Genomic DNA, 10,147 nt, shown 5'->3' with positions numbered 1-10,147 from the left:
GATGACGTTACCGACATCCGCATTGTCATCGTCATCATCACTGATGACGTCATCAGTGACGTCACTGATGTCGTCACCGGCATCCACATCGTCATCGTCACTGATGACGTCACCGGCATCCGCATCGTCATCGTCATCATCACTGATGGCGTCACCGGCATCCGCATCGTCATCGTCATCATCACTGATGACGTTACCGACATCCGCATCGTCATCATCACTGATGACGTCATCAGCGACGTCACTGATGACGTCACCGGCATCCGCATCGCATCGTCATCATCACTGATGACGTTACCCACATCCGCATCGTCATCGTCATCATCACTGATGACGTCATCAGTGACGTCACTGATGTCGTCACCGGCATCCACATCGTCATCGTCATCGTCACTGATGACGTCACCGGCATCCGCATCGTCATCGTCATCATCACTGATGACGTCACCGGCATCCGCATCGTCATCGTCATCATCACTGATGACGTTACCGACATCCGCATCGTCATCGTAATCATCACTGATGACGTCATCAGCGACGTCACTGATGACGTCACCGACATTCGCATCGTCATCGTCATCATCACTGGTGAAGTCATCAGTGACGTCACTAATGACGTCATCGGTACCCGCATCGTCATCGTCACTGATGACGTCATCAGTGACATCAGTGATGACATCATCGGCATTGGGGGTCACGTCACCCCCAAGGTCACGTGACCCCCCAAGGTCGCGTGACCCCCCTGGTTAGTTTAACCCCCCCCCCAGTGCCCTTCCCTCCTCCTCCTCAAGAGCTGCGCTCTAATTCGGCGTTACAGGAAGTTCTAAGCAGCTTCCACTTTTTTCTCAGCTTTTCGTATTTGTTCTTATTATTTTTAATATTTCTTCTCACCTTTTTGTATTTTGTTTTATTTTTATTTCGTAATATTTTATATTATTTTGTATTATTTTGTAATATTTTGTATTATTTTGTATTATTTTGTATTATTTTAAATATTTTTTCTCACCTCTTTGTATTAGTTTTTATTTAAAATATTTTTTTCTCATCTTTTTGTATTACTTCTTTTATTTATATTTTTCTCTCACCATTTTAAAATTGTTTTTATTATTTTAAAATTTTTCTCACTCAGAAACCCTGTCCCTCTTGTTCTGCCGGGATGATTCGGTCCCTCCGTGCTAATAGGTGGGTCAGTGTAGTAGGCAAACAGCGCAAGTCCTTTCAACGAAGAAATGCAATTAATAATAATGGGTAAATTTAGAGAAAAATGGGAAAATGTAAGTGATAAAACTGCCACAGTGATGAAGCCAAAGTTTGTCATGAAAGCGGTCCATCTTCACCCACTATTGAAACAAAAATACCGCCATTTTAAGGCAGTAATTTAGTTGAGCTCATTTCATTTTCGTGGCGTAGGGGGTCAGATTCTCCAATCCTGGACTGCAAATTTTCCTCACGGCGTTGTTTTTTTTTTTTTTTTTTTTCGCGTTTTCGCGATAAAACACGTCAGCCTTGCCATGGTGGGATCAAATACGCCAGCGTCGGCAGCCATTTACGAAGGATTGATCAACGCAAACATTTCCACTCGCTACATATGAATCGCCGCAGTTCGTCAGAATCTCAATGACGTGACTGCATTGTAAAAAAAGGCAAAAAAAATAGAACGATGCCGGTCAGTAAACGGAAGTTCCCGGGGCTCGCCAGCCTGCAAACAGCAAAGCGCCAATGCCGGCCAGTCACTGAACTTCCATGTAAATACTGCCCATCAAAGACAGGAAAATGCCGATGCCGGCCAGTTACTGAACTTCCATGTAAATACTGGCCATCAAAGACAGTAAAATACCGGTGCCGGCCAGTTACTGAATTTCCGTAAATACCGGCCATCAAAGACAGCATAATACCGATGCCGGCCAGTTACTGGAACCTCCAAGGAAATACTAGCCAGCAAAGACAGCAAAAACCCGACGCCGGCCAGTCACTGTAACTTCTACGGTTGGACTGGCCAATGAGCAAGACGAAATCCCGACGCCGGCCGGGGCCGGTAGCTCCCCGGTGCCCATGGCCAGGCGCTGCCATCCTGTTACCATGGGCGGGCCGGCGTAGTCCCGATATCGGCCGACGCGGAGTGCTACCTGCATCTACGCGTTGACTGGCACCATATAGTGGCATATACAGGAGTATCAGGCATCCTATACTGTCATATATGGCAGCCACTGGCACCATATATGACTTTATTTGGCAATATATATCGTCACATATGGTGTCACCTTACCATATCTGCCCTGATTTCAGCCCTTGTATGGCAATATATGACCGTATATGTCTACTTATATGCCCATATACGGCCCTATATCAAATATATCTGGGTCATATATGACATTTCTGTAAGGGGGGAGACGGCCGGTAGCGGCTTGTGCTTGAGGATCCGGAATGCCAAGGCGCGCTGGCCAGTATACATGGCGTCCAGAGCGTGTTCTCGTATGCGGCTGTTGAGTGCTCGAGGAGCAGGGGTGCGCACGATCGACAGGATGTTGAGGGCGTAAGTGATCTAGTGGGATCGGGGTTGTTGCTGACGGCGTTTTCGGCTGGGGAGTGAGGTTTGGTAGTGTAGTTGACGGAGCACTGTCCAGATGGGCTGGCTTCACGCGGTCCAATGCAACGACTTCCTGCCGTCCGCGGATGTCCAATGTCATTGTTTTGGTCCCTCGGCGCAGCACCTTGTACGGGCCGTCGTAGGGTGGTTGGAGCGGCTTCCGTAAGGCGTCATGTCGCAAGTAGACATGGGTACCCGTCGCCAATTCATCACTCACAAAGGTAGACGGGCCACGGCTTAGTCGCGGTGCTGTGGCGCGGAGCTGTTTCATCGTCTCTCGGAGTCTGGTGGCGTAGTCCGCGGGGTAGGGACGGGCGTCAGCTGTTGGCGATGCAAAGAATTCTCCGGGGAGGCGAAGGGTGGTCCCGTAGACCAACTCGGCCGCGCTGCAGCCGACATCCGTCTTGAGTGACGTGCGGATGCCTAGCAGCACGAAGGGCAGCACCTCCACCCAGTCCTGTCGTTGATGGGCCTTTAGAGCAGCCTTCAACTGCCGATGTAACCGCTCCACCATGCCGTTACTCGCGGGGTGGTACGCTGTGGTTCGGATTCTTTTTGATCCCAGGAGCTTCATGAGTTCTGCGAAGAGATGAGACTTGAACTGTCTACCTCGGTCCGTGGTGATGGTTGACGGAGAGCCGAACCTCGAGATCCATTGTGCCACGAGCGCACGCGCCACGGTCTCCGCGGTGATGTCGGACAGTGGTATCGCTTCCGGCCAGCGTGTAAACCGGTCGACACAAGTCAACAGGTAGGTTTGCCCCTGTGATGGCGGCAGCGGTCCGACGATATCTATATGGATATTGTCGAACCGCGCGTCCGGGTGGTCGAAGGTTCCGAGGGGTGTTACTGTGTGGCGCTGAATTTTGGCGCGCTGGCACTGTACGCAGGCGCGGGCCCACTGACGTACATCTTTGTTGATATTGGGCCACACATACCGGGATATTAGCAGGTGTTGTGTGGTTTTGATGCCGGGGTGGGATAGTCCATGAAGGGCGTCGAAAATATGCCGACGAAACTGGTGCGGCACGTACGGGCGCGGCGATCCTGTTGATCGGCGCGGCGATCCATATGACGTTGGTGGTACACATGGGTAGTGTGACCTCATCAAACACGAGGCGACCGGGGGATGTACGGAGTTGTCGTAGTTCTGCGTCTTCACCCTGCGCTGCAGCCAGTCGGTTGAAGTCGATGGCGGCTGGAGGTTCAACCGTGCAGGAACCTATGCGTGAGAGCGCGTCCGCTACGATGTTCTCAGCGCCGTGGATGTGCCGGATGTCATTCGTGAGCTCGGAGACGCTGGACATTCGCCGGAGCTCTCTCGGTGAATGGTTCCCCCCACCTGGTTTCAAAGACTCGAACGCATGGACGAGAGGCTTGTGGTCCGTCAATATAAAAAATTGTCGTCCTTCCACCATGTGCTGGAAGTGTCGTAGGGCCAGATACACACCAAGAAGTTCACGACCGAATGTACTATAGCGCTGTTCCGTCGGTGTCAACTTGCGGGAGAAGAAGGAAAGTGGCTGCCAATGTCCGTTCACTTCCTGCTGCAGCACCGCACCAACAGCGATATCCGATGCGTCGGTGACAACTGAGAGTGGCGTACCCTCTTTTGGGTGTGAAAGCATTGTGTTAGTGGCAAGGAGTTGACGGACACTGTCAAATGCCGATGTGGTGCACTCGTCCCATGTGAGCTCGGTGGATGAGCTACTCCTGCCCGAGAGCCTGCTGTGCAGCGGCGCGAGCTTGGCGGCGCAGCCCGGGAGAAACCGGCGGTAAAAGTTTGCCAAACCAAGAAACTCCCGGAGTTGCTTCTTCGTCGACGGCTTCGGGAACTCTTGAATGGCTTGTACCTTGATGGAGAGTGGACGGATTCCGGAAGAGTTTATCGTGTGCCCCAAAAAGTAGAGTTCCGTCTTGCCTAGGGCGCACTTGCTCACATTGACGACAAGCCCGTACTCGACGAGGCGAGCGAACAACAGTCTGAGGTGTGCGACATGCTCTTCGGCAGATGTGCTTGCCACGAGTATATCGTCAGTGTAAACATAACAAAAAGGCAGGCCCCGCAACACCTGGTCCATGAATCGCTGGAACGTTTGCGCAGCGTTCTTCAACCCAAAGGGCATCCGGAGGAACTCGAACAATCCAAAGGGCGTGGTAACGGCTGTCTTAGGTATGTCCGAGGGCTCGACGGGGATCTGGTGGTAAGCGCGTACCAAGTCGATCTTCGAGAACATGGTAGTGCCATCGAGCGCTCCGGTGAAATCATGGATGTGCGGGATGGGGTAACGGTCGTCTGATGTAATGCGATTGAGGGCTCTGTAATCTCCACATGGGCGCCAGTCCCCGGGGGTGGACTTGGGGACCATGTGGAGAGGCGACGACCAGGAGCTCTCCGACTGGCGGACAATGCCCAGCTCGAGCATGTGCTCGAATTCTTGTCGGGCGATTCGTAGCTTGTCCGGTGGCAGTCGGCGTGGGCGCACGTGAACAGGCGCTCCTGTCGTCTGAATGTGGTGTGTAACATTGTGTTTGACGGGGCGCTCGTCCAAGCTTACACGCGTCAACTCCGGGAACTCAGTGAGGAGACTGGAGTACGGCGTCTCATCCGCTGTAACCGCGAACGTGAGGCTGATGGAAGCTAGGGACGAGGCAATGCCTTGCACTGTCAGACTAGTTGTTTCGTCGTGGAGGCGTCTGCTCTTGACGTCCACCAGGAGTGCAAAATGCTTCAGAAAGTCAGCCCCAATAATCGCGTGGGGAACAGCCGCACATACGAAGACCCAGCGAAATGTGCGCCGCAATCCTAAGTCCAGTGTCAGTGAGCGCTCACCATGCGTTGCAATGGCCGTGTTGTTGACGGCCCGGAGCTGTGACGTGCTGGGGAGCCGGCGCTCTTCCGCGGTTGCTGGGATCACGCTGATTTCTGCTCCGGTGTCTATCAGCAAACGAAGACCAGTGATGCGGTCAGACACAAAGAACAAAGTTTGGCGGCTGTCTTCGTTGGCGGGAGCACTGGCCACCGTCAATGCTCTGCCCTGCCGTTTTCCGCTCGTGAGCAGGGCGGCTCACACTTGCGAGCAGCGGGACCGAACCGCTGGTGGTACCAACATTCCCCGAGTTGGTGCGAGACGATGAGCGAGGCCTGCGCCGTGGTCGTTCCCGTGACGTGCTGCGTCTGCCGGGAACCTGGAGCTTCGCCATCATGTCGGCGAGACGACGGACTTCCGCTCGCAGTTCGCCCAGCTCGTCCGGAGTGCTTCTGCCCTGGACCGCTGAGATGGTTGTTGGTGCTGCCGACACCTCTATGACTTCATCAGCCAGATCGGCGATCTTGGCGAGGCCAATGTCCCCTGCGGACGCGAGGACCATTCGCACATTGCTTGGCAACCGCTGCAGGAACAACTCGCAGAGCAGCGACTGGTCAATTGTCGTCGCCTTTTCTCCTAGTAGATGCTCCAGTCGGCGAAGCAGCTGGGTGGGGGTGCGGTCGCCCAGTTCCTCGGCTGTTAATAGTTGCCGGAGCCGCTTTTCCTCGGAAGCGGTTGTCCGACGAATAAGCTGAGCCTTGAGGGTGTTATATGCGTCCTCCGCTGGCGGTGAAATTAGGAGGTCCCGCACCTCTGTGGCGATGGCAGGCGAGAGGCTTGACACGACATGGTGGTATTTCGACATGTCCGCTGTGATGCGCCAAGTCGCAAACTGGGACTCAACCTGCACAAACCACAGCACCGGGTCCGCCGGCCAGAAAGGAGGCAGCTTCAAGGTGACTGTAGAGATGCCAGAGGAAGTTGTCGCGCCGTTGTCCGTCATGACAAGGCTGGATCAGAAGGTTGCGTGCTCAAATCACGTCCGGGTCACCACTATGGCTTTCTCGACCGCTCTCGTCAGCGCGTCGGGTATGGACCAACAGAGTCGGGAAATCTAACTAAAAATACTTTACTCTGCAAGGAACCAGAGCTTGGGCATGGGCAGTCATGCGGAACTCGCAGTGCAGTCTCTTCACCGTCAGGCCGGTCGTTCTTCTATGTCTCGCGCAGGGCTGCCTCGAGCTCGGGTCCCTCGTCGTCCTTCTCTTCCTTTTTGAAGAATGTTGACACTTCAGAGCATGGTGTCTTGGAAGGCTCTGGTGGTCCTAAAGGGACGCACCGCCACACTCCCGTACACATTGGCGATCATCTGCTTGCACTCTTTCAAGATTTTCGCACAACGAATCTTCGAAAACATCCGAGCAGGAAAGGTACTTGAGCTTGCTGCGTAAGACGCCATCTTCTCAAAACCAGCCAGTGCCGTACAACCCGAAAACCCACAGCGGCTGCCACACGGATGAACACGAAAACAATTTAAGGTGGTTTACATTATCTTTTCCTTTTTCTTGAAAAACATTTATACTCCGTTGAAATCATAACGCCAATATCACTTACTAGCCCCGAGGAGGCACATTTTCCGACTTTTTAAAATTTTTCTGCAGGGGACGCACTATCTTCTGGGGCGAACATAGGCACGGTCAGTAATGCAAACCGGTGCGCTAGCTTTGACTGCGTTGCACTCTATGTATGAAACAGAGTATAGGATCGCTTCAGACGGGGCAACCTTTCCAGCAATTTTGGGGCTGCTGGCGGGTTGTTCCCTAGTTTTCCCTAGATCGACACGAATTGCTGAGATTGGGTCCGGCTCGAAGCGGGCGAGCAACTTTGACTACTCGGAGATGTTTGAAGCGGCAGCAGCCAATCAGGAATGCAATATTTTTACGTGACACCCCTGTGGTCGTGATGATGAGAACTGAGGACTTAGTTCAGGTTTGAAATGGATCATTTTTGAAAATAAACTGTTTCAAAAAGACGAGTTAGTATTCTCAGCCCAATTTAAAGATATAAAAACATGTTTTTAAGATATAAATGTGTGTCTAAATACGGCAAGAAAAATAAAATTTCATGATGATGATGGCGAGTCGTAGCAATTCGGTTGCTGCATGTGAACGCGGGCGGCCCGTGTTGCTGGTGTTGCGACATGAAGTTGCTGGGCGAAATTGATCCGTCTGAAGCGGGCTTTAAGGAACTGAATTCAAGGGCCGTGGAGCTCTGGGGGCAAGCCCACCTGGAAACATTTTTTTTGCCTTTTTTAGTATTTAAATAGATATATATATATACATATATACTTTTTTTAAGTTTTAACATATAGATGCATAATTTACACACTAATTCATTTTCAGAAGCGCTTTTTTATTCACACTCTGTGGTTTTCTAGTGCTTGCAATAGCTTCTCTGTGAGCTAATGCCAGCTCTGCAAAGAGAGAGGGATCTTCCCACGCTTTGCAGGCTGTAAAGCTGTGGCTTGCACAGCTCTAGTGTGTCACACCTCGCTCACTGGCTCCATCGCGAAGCATAGGTGCTTCATGAGTCGCGCCACACCGTAAGCCCAAAAAACGGTCGGGTGACAAACCTGGGACCATTTGTCACTGTACTCAGCTATGGTATGGTGGCATGGTCGGGGCATGAAGCAGGTTTACAGCTTGGAAATGCTGATCTTCATGACATTTTAAACACATTTTTCATTACTTTTGTGTCGAGTTGTTAGCGTTCTAAAGGTGAGAAAGCAAGCAGCAGCGACAGCAAGAAAAGAAAAATTTAAGACCGCTTTCACCAAGAATCAATTACGAGCACTGGAAAGGCATGGAGTGTAATTAAAACGCTTCTAAAGGTGAATTAGCGTATAAATTAAGTACTTGTGCCTCAGAAATACAAAAAAAATGTAAATATAGTTATAAGGATAAAAATATACACCAGGAGGACTTAAGCCAAAACTACAGTCTGTAAGTTTGAAATTTGACACCTTAAACCACTTGGCCACCACCCAATTTCATTTCCAGGTCGTTCATCGAGGTATATGAATTTTGTTTGCAGCTGTCGGCTGCAAGAGAGATTGCCTTCTTTTCATTTACTTTACTATTCCCACCAAATATGACAAGTGATAAAGAATAGAACCTCATTTGGTTGGCCGAGGCACTGTGCTTGCATCAAGGCAAACTAGCCTGTCTTGCTGTGTTCATATTTTGTTTCATCATCTGTTTAGGATTCTGTTGTCGCTCATCAAAAAAAGAAAGAAAAAAAAAAACTTATTCTGACTTATTCTTGTGTGCAGGTACCCTTGGCAGTAAACTCTGCTAAATGGGGCAAAATATAGATACATTTTTTAGCAAATATGCATCGTTTTAGCAAAATGAACTACACTATTTGACTAACGTGAAACAGAACGAGCCTCTCCACTTGGGTCTTTTTTCATCTCTCGCAGACACTATTTCCTGCTTTTTGTGGTTTGTATCAGACTTTTGTATTCTGTCCAGCCGAAGCATCTGTGTTACACTAAGACTGGGTTCTTTAGGATATCTACAGGTATTCTTCGCAGCAAATGGCTTCCAATCAGGAACACGAGTTCGTTCTCGGCCACCGAGAGAAAGTATTTTCAAGGTGAGCTATTGCCCGCCTATGAGTTTTGTATTTCATTCCTCTTGAATGGCATAACGTATGTGTAGTGGTCTTGCATTAGTATTTTGTTGTTTCTCTTCTGCAAAAACACCCAAGTTTGACTAAGACCAGGTTCTTTCTTAAACATGCAGGTCTTGGTGGCAAGCACCAGCCAATCAAGGCCAGAAGTTTGCTCTTTACCACGCATGGCAAGTGTTTTCAAGGTGAGTGATTGACGCCTATCTGAGTTGTGCGTTTCATTCCTCACAGACACTCTATTTCCTGTCTGTATAGTGGCCTTGTTTCAGGCTTTTGTGTCTCTGTCCGGCCAAAGCATCTGTGTTAGACTAATCTTTAGGATATGTGCAGCAATTCTTGGCAGCAAGTGGCTGCCAATCAGGAACAGGAGTTTGTTCTCGGCCACCAAAATCAAGTATTTTCAAGGCGAGCTATTGCCCGCCTATATGAGTTTCAGCATTCATCAAGGAGCGCAAAATCAAAGCCCGGGGGTTGGCCATTGCAAAAATGTTGACTCAGAAGCGCATAGGGAGGAAGCTTGATAAAAGTATCCACCTGCTTCTACAGGACGAACCAAAACTAAGAATGTGGGATCCATTTGAAAAAAACAAAACACAATAACATTGTCAGCCCGAATTAACTCGGGGGTGGCACTGAGCAAACAAGCCACGCTAGGAGTATGCTTGGTTCTGGCGTTTGTAGGGGTAGTAGATGACTCGGTGTTTTCTAAAAAAAATATTTTTCTTTCTAAAAGTGTGGTGGTCGAATATTCAGGGATGGGCATGGAGTCGGGATGTTAAGGTAAAAATTTCATCCACATGCCGGGATTCATGTGCCTTGTCCCCCTAGCGAGGGGGACAAGGCCTTAAAAATTTTTTGTGTTCGCAAAAGGGGTGTGTCAGTATTGACGTCTCATTTTACATCATTTGTCTCAATTTAAAACGCACTATAAATGACATGCCTGAGATTCGTTTGGGTGTACTTCCTCTCAGCAAGTATATGGTTCTGTCTCAAAAACGTCTAATCTGATGTTGACTGCTCCTCAGGTCTCCACCGACGATTCATCAGGACGAGACCC

Source organism: Ixodes scapularis, unplaced genomic scaffold (genome assembly GCF_016920785.2).
Source record: "Ixodes scapularis isolate PalLabHiFi unplaced genomic scaffold, ASM1692078v2 PGA_scaffold12__126_contigs__length_90152505, whole genome shotgun sequence".
In the NCBI taxonomy this organism is placed as follows: Eukaryota; Metazoa; Arthropoda; class Arachnida; order Ixodida; family Ixodidae; genus Ixodes; species Ixodes scapularis.
The sequence above is the reverse complement of the archived record's forward strand: the minus strand, read 5'-3'. Positions refer to the sequence as shown.